This window comes from Felis catus, chromosome A2 (assembly GCF_018350175.1).
Source record: "Felis catus isolate Fca126 chromosome A2, F.catus_Fca126_mat1.0, whole genome shotgun sequence".
NCBI classification, from domain to species: domain Eukaryota; kingdom Metazoa; phylum Chordata; class Mammalia; order Carnivora; family Felidae; genus Felis; species Felis catus.
The window spans coordinates 93429298-93444011 of record NC_058369.1 but is presented as its reverse complement, the minus strand read 5'-3'; the positions used below and the strand labels follow the sequence as shown (position 1 = coordinate 93444011).

The following is a 14714-nucleotide window of genomic DNA, read 5'->3' as shown; positions in this document are numbered from 1 at the left end:
TAAAGTCAACTAAGATTTGACAAGCCAAAATCCTCAATAGCGGAAGGATAGCCTCTTTAACAAATGGTGCTGGGGGCCGTAGGTGGCTCAGTTGGTTAAGCATCAGATGGTGATCTCATGTTTCGTGGATTTGAGTCCCACATCAGGCTCTGTGCTAACAACTCAGATTCTGTCTCTTCTTTGTCTCCCCCTTTCTCTGTCCCTCCTCCACTTGTGCTCCCTTGCTTGCTGGCTCTCTCATAAATAAATAAATAAATAAATAAATAAATAAATAAATAAATAAATAAATAAATATTCTGGAAACTCTGGATAATCATATGCAGCAAAATGAAAATGGACCTCTATCTTACACAACTCATAATAATGAACTCATATTACAGATTTTAACATAAGATCTCATACCATAAAAGTGTTAGAAGAGTTCAAAAGGAAGGTGCTCCTTGACTTTGGTCTTAGAAATGCATTTTTTGATGTAACACCAAAAGGACAAGTGACAAAAACAAAAATGAACAAGTGGGCTTATATCAAACTAAAAGCTTCTATACAGCAAAAGAAACAATCAGAAAAATGAAAAGGCAGAATTGGAGAAAATGTTTGCAAACCATATATGGACAAGGATTAATATCTGAAATATATAAAGAAGTCATATAACTCAATGGAAAAAAAATGGGAAGAAGAACTAAATAGACACTTTTTTTTCAAAGACGACATCCAAACAGCTAATAGGAATCTAAAAAGATGTTCAGCATCACTAATCATCAGAGAAATGCAGTCAAAACCATAATGGGTATCACCTTACATCTGTCAGAATGACTATCATCAAGAAGAGAATTGGCAAGGATGCCAATTGGCAAGAGATTGGCAAGGATGTGGAGAAAAGGGAATGGAACCTTTGTACGTTGTTGGTGGGAATGTAAGTTGGTTCAACCACTATGGAGTTGAATATGGAGTTTCCTTGAAACCAATATGGAGTTTCCTTCAAAAATTACAAAAAGATCTACCATATGATCTAGCAATTCCACTTCTGGTTATATAACCAAAGGAAATGAAAAGAGGATATTGAAGACATGTATGCACTCCCATGTTTATTGCAGCATTTATTCATAGTAGCCAAGATATGGAACCTAAGTGTCTATCAGTGGATGGCCAAATAAAGGAGAGGTGATCATTCTCCCTCCCCCACCACCCCCCCCTCTCATGCCTGTGTGCACACTTGCGCGCGCGCGCGCGCGCGCACACACACACACACACACACACACACACACACAATGTATTATTATTCGACTGTGAAAGAGAAGGACATCCTGCCGTTTGGGACAGTATGGATGAATCCTGAGCACATTATGCTAAATAAGTCAGAGAAAGACAAATACTGTATGATATCACATATATGTGGAAGTTTTAAGAAGTCAGACTCATAAAAACAGAAGAATTGTGATTACCAGGCTCAAGAGGGTAGGAGAATTGGGAAGATACACTGTTGAAGGTATAAATCTTCAACTAGTAGGATAAATAAGCCCTGAAGATCTAATGTACAGCAGAGTGATGAAAGCAATTTGAAGTGTATGATGTAGCATTGTTATCTAAGACTAGAGCTTAATTTATGGTACCACACACACAAAAATTCTGTGATGTAATAGAAGTGTCAGGTAAAGCTAGGATGGTAATCATATTGCAATATATAAATGTATCAAATCAACATGTAGCATACCTTAAATTTACCTATAATTTTTTAAAGACACAAAACACAAAAAAATAAATTATATAAATACAATATATCTTAGACAAGCCTGATTAATATAATTTTCTGTGTTGATGAAAATATCCTTGGCCTGCAATGGTGTCTGTCCAGTAACGATGGAGTGTTTGAATAATGGTTAGTGACACGAAAATCAAAATTTTTAATTTTAGATTTTAATTATTGAGAAAAGGGTACTGAGTAATAGAGAGTTGATGTGTCTCATTTCTAAAATTAGGTAGTTAACAGATTTAAAAATAGCACAGAATCTTTTAATATAAAATCTGGGTAAAAGCATGGTTTCTGAAGAAGAAACCACAACATGGGTAAATTTTACTTTTTCTGAGTAGGGTCAATATATATGATAAGAGATATTAACTTATATTTTGCTCAAACTTTCTGAAAAATGATGAAATGTTTTCATATTCAAAGATCTAAATTTTTAAAATTATCATGCAGTTAGGATAATTTTTATTAATGATCTAGAGATTAAATGCTTGATTATCTAATGGAATTTCTTTTCACTTTTTTAGGCCTCTATATTTACATTCCATTGACCTGTGTAGGGTTGTTTACTTTCAGAAGATTTTTCTAAATTAACTGTATCCATGTACACCCCCCTCATTCTGTCTACAAACACTGAATTCCTTACTGCTGTGTATAGGTAAATAACACCCACAGAATAATGTGTTCTCATCTTGTGTTTCCACCATGTATCCTTAAGTCCATTCCTTTTTTGTTTCCTCCTCTACTACTTTCTTTCTACCATGCCTTTTGGAACTTCTTGTCAAGCCTTTTACTTAAGTTATTAATATTTATATTATTTTAATTTATAGACAGTAGAGATTAAAGTTACTCTTGGAGAAAACCTCAGAATCATCTGTTAATACACAATTATTCATTACATTCTTAAGCATATTAATATAATAAAAGGGTTATGTATCTCTGCTTTATGTACTCAGAATTTACAAACTACTGATGCACTAATAGGAGGGTTTTAATTTGTCAAAATTTCAAGTTAACAAAGTACTTCAGTTCTCTGTTGACATTGTAGCACAGAAACTTTCCACTTGTCATTGAAAATTCAATTTGATTCCTCACAAGAACATTCTGTTGATATTTAGATTCTATCAACAGGATTAAAAACGTTAGATCTATAATGCATATATGGTTTATGACATTTCTCTAATTCATTTATTTTTCCATTAAATCTTTTTTTTCTCTAGGCTTTTATTTTTTTCAAAGGAGTATGTTCTTTACTTTTCAATCATTCATAAAGTTTTCATACCTCATGTTTCAGAATGTTAGACTTTATTTTTATTTTGCAATTCTCTGTAGTTTTAATTCTTCTGAAACAGTAATTTTTTAGCAGTAAAACCTAACTAGGTGGAAGAAAAATTGGCAGCTACAATAAAGTATGTGTTTCAGATGTACAATAAGTATATCTCTTTTTAATATCAAGATCATGCACTGAATTTTCAGTGAGTTTATCATGAATATAAAAAAATCCCTTTGACTTTCTTAAACAATATCACACTATATTCATGTCTGTGTCTTTTAAATTTTTTAAAAGACAGAAAATGATTTTTCTTAAAGAGCGTGGAGCTGTCCACTTTTCTCTAAATAACCTAAATGCTGACCTAACCCAGAAATGCACCCATTTAAGTAGGCACAGGATTCATTCAGGTATATTGCACCATCTGTTGTATTAATGTTTTATAAGTATTTTAGCAAAACACATTAACAGTTCACACTTTTAAACATTCATTTATATCTGTAATATGTCTGAAATTATTTGTGTCAAGTTCACTAATTTGATGTACACATGTATGACAAGTTAGACATCCATCCTTACTTCCCTCTAAATTCACAAGCATTTGGATAATAGTGTATCCCAGGAAAGCCTGTCTTTCTGGGAAGTTATCATGCTCATCTAATTACACAGAGATTCATCCATGAGGTTCCAACTTAGTGAAATCAATGAGAACATATGGAATCACAGGTGTTTGGTTCTCCATGAATGAATTATACCTACATGATGCATTGACTGTATGAGGAACCTTTTATACCACACTAAAGCTTGTATGAGAACTAAATCACGTAGATCCACTTTTTCTCTACAGAAATTATCTTCATTGTAAAAGTAGTATTAGAAGAAATTGGGGGAGGGATCTCATAGAAAAATAATTTTATGTTCTGAGTGTAACAAATAGGCAAAACTTCCATGAAACAGTAATAAATTTGTGTTTGATTTTTTTTTATTTTGCTAGAAGGTAATATTAAAATACTTTCATTTGTAGAAAAAAATGGCAAGGTACAAGAACCCAGATTCCACATCTCTCCATAAAGAGAAGTGATTGGACAGCTATCCACAAATAAAAATAGCTCCAGAAGACCTTGAAAACACATTTAGGAAATTTTAGCCACAGCGTGGAATGAAGACAAACCTGAGAATAATTATACAAGAAGTAAAAGAAGACTTCGTTTAGTCTGCATCATCACATGCCCCAAGTTGGCACTGTTCTCTGACAACGAGGGTCTAACCAGCTAGAAAGAGTTCTCACCAGGAAAGGAAGAGTGGGGTGACCAACCAGCCTCTTCAGGCATGATGCAAAACAAAAGTCCAGCTTTGGTTTTATAAAACCCAGACTGGCAAAGCTAATACATATAAATCTCTTTAGGAACAAACAAGAAAGTAAAGACAATTGTTACCAGATAGGCAGGGGGAATGTCTGTGGTTCCCAAAGATCTGCTCTGTATATAGACTCAGCAGCTTCCACTACTGACAAAGTCACCAGCCTGTACAATCACTGTAGATCCCCCTCATATCTTGGCAGTTATTAGCTTACAGGTATTTTTGTTTCCTAAAATCAGATACTTCAGTCCTTCCCTGACCCTCCCACTGTGCACCTGTATATTCTCAGACTGATCTTCATCACTAGCCTCCATTGCAGTGTGCATGCCCAGTGGGAGAGTATGCATAACTAGGAAAGCACATTGGCATCTTGGGCCCCCACAACTGCTTGCAGGCCCAGATCAGGCCCTCCATTCTGTCGTTGGCAACACCATGACAACATATAATTAGCCCCTCCCTCCACGTGTGCACCTGCATACTCCCCAGTGTGACTCCTGTGACTGCACTTCACTGCACAATATACAACTAGGGATGGGGTGTGAAGCCATAGGAGAGCACACTAACAGCTGGGGCCTCCGCAGATTCCAGTGAGCCCATAGTTGGTTCTGACCTTGCTACCTGCCCTGATCTCCATCTCCATGAGTTTGTCTCTAACTGGTCTCTGCCACTACATAGACACCTACAGCTAGCCTCCACAGCTAAATGTGTGAATACCACGGGCCCTGGACACAATTGCTCCCTGCCCTGGTTTCTAGCTACTGGACTTGAAGGCACCACTTAAGACTAATCAACCCTTGAAACCTTTGAAGATTCTCCACAATCCTTGCCAAGGAAAACTTGATTATCAATATTGTGGACCCAGTTGCTTGAGTTGAAGAGATATCACACTTCCCCTGCATTGGCACACTCTACAACCAGACCCAGGGTCACAGCATGATACAATATGCCCCATCTTCAGGGGAAAGACTTTCATTATCAAAATCAGCCCATAAATCTGGAAGAGGTGACTGATTCTTCAAATGTGCAGACATCTACACAAGGCTACAGGAACCACATAGAAACAGGGGAACATATATCCAAAAGGAATATAGTAAACATCTAGTAACTGACCCCATAGAAATGGAAATAAAAAAATTCAAAGTAACTGATATACAGATGCTCAAACTGTTACAAAGCGTACAAGCAATTTAACATCAAAAATACAAGAATAAAATAGAAGTTAAATAAAGAGGTAAAAAAAACCCCAAAAATCTAAAAAAAATTGGAGCCGAAGAATGCAATGACTGAACTGAAGAATTCCATAGAGAACTTAACAGCAATCTTGTAAAAGCAGAAGAATCATGAAAAGAAATAATATATGTATTACTGGAGTCCCAGAAAGAGAACAAAGAAAGAAAGGTGGAACACTTATTTAAAGAAATAATGGTTGAGAACTTCGCAAACCTAAGGGGATTTTTGGAAAAAGAAGTTCATGAAACTAATAGGTCACCTTAAAATTTGAATCCAAAACGCTCTTCTCCAAGACACACAATAATAAAACTGTCTGACATTAAAGGAAGAACATTTTAAAAGCAGCAAGAAAAAGAAATTATCAAAAAAAGAAAACCCAGTGAATTTATCAGATTTCTCAACAGAGACCAGGAAAGAAATGGGGTGATGTATTCAAAGAGCTAAAGAAAGAAACTGCCAATCAAAAATATTTTGCCCAAAGTTGTCCTTCAGAATTAAATAGGGGCGCCTGGGTGGCTCAGTCGGTTAAGTGTCTGACTTTGGCTGAGGTCATGATCTCCTGGTTTGTGGGTTCAAGCCCTGCGTCAGGCTCTGTGCTGACAGCAAAGAGCCTGGAGCCTGCTTTGGATCCTGTGTCTCCCTTGATCTCTGCCCCTCTTCTGCTCTCATTCTCTCTCCCTCTGAAAATTAACATTAAAAAAAAAGCTGAAGGAATCCTTTGTTATTAAACTGTCTTAAAAATGTTAAGAGAAGTTATTCAAGCTGAGGCAAAGTATCACAATTAGTACCATAAAAACATATGAAGATATGCAACACTGATAATGGTAAGCAAACAGTCAGATTCAGAATCCTTTAACTGTAATACAATGATGTGCTACTTAACTCTAGAATAAAAGCTAAAAGGTCAAAATTATTAAAAATAGCCATAGCTTAAACAATTTGTTAACGGATACACAGTAAAAACTATGTAAATGGTGACATCAAAAATATAAAAGAGAAAGGTAAAATAACAATAAACTTAAACTAAAACTTTAAATGCATTTGGGTGCCTGGGTGGCTCAGTCAGTTAAGCGTCCAACTTTGACACAGGTCATGATCTCACGACTAGTGAGTTTCACCCCGCATCAGGCTCTGTGCTGACAGTGCAGAGCCTGGAGCTGCTTCGGATTCTGTGCCCCCCCCGCCCTCTGACCTTCCCCTGCTCTCACTCTGCTCTGTCTCTCACTCTGTCTCTCAAAAATAAACATTAAAAAAATTGAATTTAAATGCAATAAAAATTAAATTATCTGTATAAAATGGATATATGTGATTATATATTATATATATAAAACATGACTTTTTTGTGTAAACCTCTTGGGAGCTACACAGAGAAATATACAATACGTACACAAAAGATAAAGACAAGCATACACTATGGAAAATCATCACATACATAGAAGGCAATGAAGGGTAGGAAGGAATGAACCACAAAACAGCCAGAAAACAATAAGGTGGCTTCAGTAAATATTTAAATGTTAAAAATACTCTAAATGGATTCCATTCTGCAATAAAAGATATAGAGTGGCTGGATGTATTAAAAAAAAAAAAAACTCCAGCTTCAGGACATATATAGGTTAAAAGTGAAGGAATGCAAAAAGATATTCCATCCAAGTGAAGATCAAAACAAAGTGGAAGAAATGATACTTTCATCCAATTGACTTTAGGCCAAAAACATTGATAAGAGAAAACAAACCATTGCATAATGAAATAGGAGTCATTTCATGAAAACATATAACAATTATATATGTACCCAACACTGGAGCATCTAAATTCATTAAACAAATTCTAACAGATCTGAAAGGAGAATTAACAATAATAGCAGAGAACTTCAGTAGCCCACTTTCAACAATGGACAGATCACACAAAAAATCAACAAAGAAACACTGGACTTGAACCACTCATTGGTCCAAATGGACCTAACAGACAAGTATAGAATATTTCATCCAATAGTAGTAGCATGCGCATTTTCCTTAAGGGCACACAGGGCATTGCATAAGATAGATCACATGCTAGGTCACAAAACACCTTGGCAAATGTGAAAAGACTGAAATAATACGAAATATTTTTTCTGCCCACAGTGATAGGAAACTAGCAGCCAATAACAGGAGGAAGCCTGAATAACTTACAAGTGTGTGGAGATTAAACAGATAATCAATGGATCAAACATGAAATCAAAAGGGGTATCAAGAAATATCTTTAAACAGATGAAAATGGAAGCAAAACATGTCAAAACTTCTGGGATGCGGCATAAGAAGTTCTATAGGGGAGTTTCTAAGCACTTATACATTAAGAAACCAGAAAGATCTCCAATAAAAAACCTCACTTTATACCTCAATGAACTAGAAAATAAAGAGGAAACTAAGCCCAAACTTAGAGGGAAGGAAATAGAGTTCAGAGCAGAAATAAGTAAAATGGAGTCCAGAAAAAATAATAAGAAAATAAAAGAAAGGATTGATAAAACTAAGAGCTGGTTTTTGAAAAAAAAAATTAACAAAAGTAACAAAATTTTAGCTGGACTAAGAAAAAAAAAAGAAGACTCAAAATTATAAATGAAAGAGGAGGCATTACAACTGATAATACTGAAATACAAAGGGTCCTGAGATAGACTGCAATGAACATATATATGCTAACAAAGTGGATAACCTAGAAGAGAGTATTCCTAGAAACAAAACCTATTAAGACTGAATCATAAAGAAATAGAAAATCTGAATAGATGAAATACTAGTAAGATTGAATTAGTCGTCAAAACCACCCAACATGGAAAAGCCACAGATTGTTTCATTGATGGATTCTATGAAACTAAAAAAATAACCTAGCCAATCGTTCTCCAAATCTTCCCAAAAATGTAAGAAAAATCAACATTCTCAATTTTACATGGCTAGCATTACCCTGATCCCAAAACCAGATAAAGAAACTATAAGAAAAAAATACAGACCAGTATCACTAAATATTGATGAAGAAAATTCTCAATAAAATATTAGTAAGTCAAATTCAGCAGCCCATTAAAATGTAATTCACCATGATCAAGTGGGATTGATGCCTGGAAGAGAGGATAGTTCAACACACACAAATCAATAAATGTGATAACACCACATAAATAGAGAGCTAAAAATCCTATGATCATATCAAAAAAGCATTTGATAAAATATATCCTTTCATGATAAAAACATTCAGTAAGTTGGTTATATAAGAAATATACCTTATCAAAATAAAGACCATGTACAATAACCCCACAGCCAACATCATACTTAATGGTGAAAGGTCAAAAGTTTTTCCTTTAAGATCAGAAAAGACCAGGGTACTCACCATTACCACTCCTATTCAATATAGCACTGAATTCTTGGGATTCTTTGTCTCTCTCCCTCTGCCCATCTCCCTGACTCACCCTTTCTATTAAAAAAAACACAAAAAAACAGCAACTTCAGCACAGCAAAAGAACAATCAACAAAATGGAAAGGTATATTATAGAATGGAATATATCAGCAAATCATGTATTTGAAAAAAAGGTTAATATCTAAGATATAAAAACTCATACACCTTAATAGCAAAGAAATCTAATAACTTGTTAAAGGTGGGCAGAGGAACTAAATAGACATTTCTCTGAAGAAAAACTGCAAATTGTCAACAGGCAGAAGAAAAAGATGCTCAGCATCACTCATTATCAGGGAAATCTAATCAAAACCACAATGCGTTATCACCTCACATCTGTTAGACTTCTTATCAAAAAGACTAGAGATAACAAGTGTTGGTGAGGGATGAAAAAAAGGGAACCCTTCTGCATGGATAGTAGAATGAAAATTGGTATAGCTTCTATGGAAGATAGTATGGAGTTCCTCAAAAAATAAAAATAGAACTACCATATGATCTAACAATCTTACTTCTGGGTATGTATCCAAAGGAAACAAAATCAGTATCTCAGAGATCTCTGCACACTTATGTTTATCGCAGCATTATTTACACTAGCCAAGATATGGAAACCTGTGTGTGTCAATGTATGAATGTGTAAATAAGATGTGATATCTACACATACACATACATACACACATATACACAATGGAATGTTTTTCAGGCATGAAGAAAAAGGAAGTCCTACCACTTGTGGCAAAATGGATGGATTTGAGGACATCATACTAAGTGAAATAAGCCAGACAGAGAAAGAAATATGGCATGGTATCACTTACATATTGAATCTAAAAAAAAAAGCCAAACTTAAAGAAAAAAGGACTATAATGATGGTTGCCAGGGACTGAGGTCAGTCAGAGGGTACAAACACCCAGCTATAAGATGAATAACTTCTGGAGATCTAATGTTCAGCACGGTAATTACAGTTAATAATACTATATTATATACTTGAATATTGCTAAGAAAGTGTGACCTTACACATGAAAAGATGCTGAACATCTCTCATCATCAGGAAAATGCAAATCAAAACTAAAATGAGATATCACTTCACACCTGTCAGAATGGCTAAAAAAAAAAAAAACACAAGAAACAACAGGTATTGGTGAGGATGCAGAGAAGGAGGAACCCTCTTACACTGTTGGTGGGAATGCAAACTGGCACAGCCACTGTGGAAAACAGTATGGAGGTTTCTCAAAAAGTTAAACATAGAACTTTCCTAGGATCCAGAAATTGCACTACTAGAGATTTATTCCAAGGATACAATACTACTTTGAAGGGATACATGCACCCCAATGTTTATAGCAGCATTATCAACAATAGCCTGAATGTCCACTGACCAACGAATGGATAAAGAAGATGTGGAATGTATATGTATGTATGTATGTGTGTGTGTGTGTGTGTGTGTGTTACTCAACCATAAAAAGAATGAAAATCTTGCCATTTGCAACAATGTGAATGGAGCTAGAGAATATTATGCTAAGTGTAATCAGTCAGAAAAAGATAAATGCCATATGGTTTCACTTAAAGGTGGAATTTAAGAAACAAAACAAATGAGCATGGGGAAAAAGAAGAGGAAAAAATAAGAAACAAGAGAACAAGTTGATGGTTACTGGAGGAGAGGTGGGTGGGGTGATGGGTTAAATAAGTGATGGGGATTAAGGAGTACACTTGTTATGAGGAGCACTGGGTGTTTTATAGATGTGCAGAATGACTGTATTGGACACCTGAAAAAAATATTACACTGTATGTTGACTAAATGGAATTTAAATCACTTTTTTAAAAGTTTCAAATAGTTTAAATAATTTTAAACGAAAAAAGGAAGTATAATTTTAAATGTCCTCCCTACAAAAAGAAACGATAACTTTATGATGGGAGGCAGGTGTTAATGTTATTCTGGTAATCATTTTACAATATAGAAATGCACTAAATTAACACTTAGTACACCTTCAACTTAAAAACGTTATGCATCAATTTTATCTCAAGAAAACTGGGAGAGGGGTGGGAAGACATAAAAGAAAAGCAAAAGGAAACATAAAGCATAATTTTTTAATGAGATCTACTACTTTCCAGTATTAGAAATTTACATCTTTCCAAAGTAATTTCAAACTTATGGAAAAGTTTCTAGAAAAGGCTATGAAACTGTATATGACCTTCAACTACATTACCCATCTATTAAAATTTTTCCATACATTCTATTTATCTTTCCATATGTCTAATTGAGTATTTTTCTATGAATCACTGGAGGATAATTTGCAGATAGGACACTTTATTACCCCAATAATTATTATATATTTCCTAAGAAAATAGGAAAGGTCTCTACACTCTCTTCTATAACCATTATCCCATGATCAAAATCAGAAAATTATTGATATACTACCATCTAAACCACAGATTTTATTGAGATTAAACCTAGGTATCCTAATAACATCTAAATAAAGCAAACAGGAGAAAAGTTACTGTGGTCCAGGATCTGTGATTCAATTACTGGCATCCCCTTTAGACTCCATTCTAGTTCTTCAAAATGATTTTTTGTCTTTTGCATCTTTGACAATTTTGAAAACACAGCCAGTTATTTTGTAGAATGTCCAATTATTGGATTTGTTTAATATTTCCTTGTGATCAGAACCAGGTGACTCATATTTGGCAGAATTATCACAGAAGTAGTGTTAGGTCCTTTTCTGTGTATCTTGTCAGAAGGCGATATCTTGTCTTAATCCTGTTTATGGCAACTTTAATCACATGGTTCAGGTGGTGTCTGCCAGCTATTCCTATTTTTGCTTTTGTAATTTATAAGCATTTCTTGGGGAGATACTTTCAGGCTGTATCTTGTTTCTCATCAAATTTTCACTGTTAGTTTGAGCATTAATTTAGGATCATTTTCTGAATAAATTAGTGTCTTGATTGCCAAAATGGGATTTTCTAACTACATCATTTCTTCTACACTTACAAGTTGTTATTCCACTGGAGAGAGAGCAAGGGAGGAGAGGGAGAGAGAATATATACACATACTAACTAGAATTCAAAATTTGTTGAAATACTTTATAATCTTTGGCCTTAGGATAAATAGTAAAAAACTGTACTCCAAAATGTACTTGTGTTCAAACTCCACTTTCAGTTAGAATGTAGAATGTTGCAAAAGATTCCACACTACTAAATGTAAAATCTGTAATCTATGCAATCAGATACTTTTAAAGCTCATTAGCAAACTACTAACCCAAACAGTAAGTTGAACTAAATTTCAAAGAAATAAGACCCCATGAGAAGAGACAGAGCACATAAATGGTGTTTCTATTAAACAGAGCACGAGAGGAAGAGACAACATATATAAAAGCAAGCAGGAAAAAAAAAAGTAAAAGTTTAATAAATTCTTAAACGTCAAATGCAAGTCTGCTTGACAATTGAAAATCACATGTAGTTCCAGACACAATAGGAGTTAGCATCTATTTGACAGTTTTTTTAAGAGGCCTCAGGAGGAAGATTGGGGACAGAAAAGAGAATGAAGTGACATGCCTAGTGACAAAGGTATGCAGACAGTGCTTAGGTGATGTTGGGTGATATACCAAAGCTTATTTGGTGCCCTGGACATTTCTCTGATATGAAGTTAAAGGGAAAAAAAAAAAAGATTATTGCAGAGGGAATGACAACAAGCCTTCTTTTCTTCTCTTTCCTCCTCCTCTCACTTGGGGATATACATAAGCAAATAACTTTCCACTGTGTAAAGGTCAGGAACCTTCTTGTACCTGGGATTTTCTGAGGATACAATGCAGGGTGCTGCTATCACTGAAGACAGAGCAGGAAACTCTTATGCTTAAACTCACCAAAGGGAAAAGACAAGGAAAGCTGAGCAAAGTTTACTCCTAGGGCTCAGGTGCACAAGATATGAGGAAGCATGAAGATACTATAGGAGGATTGAGAAAAATACCCCAATTATCACAATGAAAATTTTCCTGAGCCAAGTACCAACCAATAGTCTACCTCTGGGAGACTGACCCTCTAGAAAGTGTCAAAAAGATGGCAGGGTAAGAGGACCCAGAGCTCACCTCATCCCATGGATACACAAGGTAACAGCCACATTTGTTCAACTCACTCTGAAAATGACCTGAGGATCAGCAGAACAGACTTTCCATAGTTAATCATACACAGGAAGCCACATTAAACAGGTTAGGAATGGGGTGCATGGGTGGCTCATCTAGTTAAGCATCCAACTTTTGATTTTGGCTCAGGTCATGATCTCACAGTTTGTGGGTTTGAGCCCTGCGTCAGGCTCCATGCTGACAGTGCAGAGTCTGCTTGGGATTCTCTTCTCTCTCTGCCCCTACACCACTCACAATTTCTCTCGCTCTCTGAAAAATAAATAAACTTAAAAATTTAAAGGGTAGGAGAGGCAGGTACGCAGTTGGGAACCAAATCGCTGATGAGACTAATCACAAATGAGGCATCACAAGCATGGAGAAGCCCGAGGATCACATTATTGGGACGACTGCTCACCACATTAGATTTTGAAAACCAGTGGGGCTAAAATTCATGAGCTTTAAAAATTAGTGGATATTAACTCTGGACACTTTAAAAATCAGCAGGCTTAGCTCCTGGGAAGGTGGGGGACAATAGGAAACAGTCTTAAAGAAGCAGCATAATTCAGCTGAGACATAGCACAAAAGCAGCAGTTTGAAAAGCACTTGAGTTATACATGAAGGAAAGTTATTTACTAATCTCAGAAAGTGCTTTGAGGGGCAGAGAACTCAGGAGACTTCTTCAAGAACAAAAGTGCTAACAGGCACCATTTCTTTTTCTTTCCTCTCAGTCTAGATATGGGATTTGTGTGAACCAGCAGGAACACTTTCCACCTATTTTTCCAGCACTGAGTGCCCTGTCCCCCATGTTTCCCCTGTGGATCTACCTCATCAACCTGCCGGTCTCAGCAGATATCCTCTAAAGCAGCTTGGACTTTGACACACATTGAAAGCAGTCCAGGGTGGAACCAGCACCACTCCAGAGTGACTCCTGCCCTGGGGAAAGGGGAGATAACCACACCCACCAGCACGCCATCAGTCCCAGCTGCCTAGTTTCTCAGCTGGCCATGCAGGAAGAGTATCCTCCCATTTAGTAAGCCTGCAGCTCTGGAAAACAGATGGGATGCAGACATCTGGTCTGATTATCAACCCTGCCTACCAATGAAAACCTATCAGGAGGCCTTACAGGGAAAGCACATAGCCATTTGAGGCACATGCTTCTGTAGCAGACAGAGTAGGTGCACACTACTAGCCAGATTGCTCATACTGCCTACCTTCAAGCCCATGGAACCTCAGACAGACCCCTTACCAGTGCAGGGACCAAAATCTACCCAGTGCACCCAGAGCAGGTAAATTGCAGCTTACTGGACTGAAAGCAAATGCCAGTTAGCCAAACAGGAGGGCACAGGCAGCTCACACAGGAGACACCCATGGACTGCCTGGTTCTGTGACCAGAGGCATCGCACAACAGGGTACCATAGGATTTCTTTTTCAAAAGGCCAGTACTTTTAGAACAGAAGATGTAGCTGACTTTTCTAACAAATAGAACCAAACATAGAATCAGACAAAATGAAGAGACAAAGGAATATGACCCAAATAAAAAAACAAGACAAAATGAGAGCACAAGAGTTATATGAAACAAAGATCAGCAATATGCCTG

At 36.2% G+C, this 14714-nt stretch overlaps 1 long non-coding RNA gene across 2 annotated transcripts in view; it reads right to left on the bottom strand.

The window, feature by feature from the left end:
* Positions 1-14714, bottom strand: part of LOC109497449 — a 118448-nt gene that overhangs the window by 33892 nt on the left and 69842 nt on the right. For both annotated transcript variants that reach the window (XR_006594190.1, XR_006594191.1), the window contains exon 4: positions 8949-9032. This is a non-coding gene — a long non-coding RNA (uncharacterized LOC109497449). The remainder of the gene's footprint in view (positions 1-8948; positions 9033-14714) is intronic.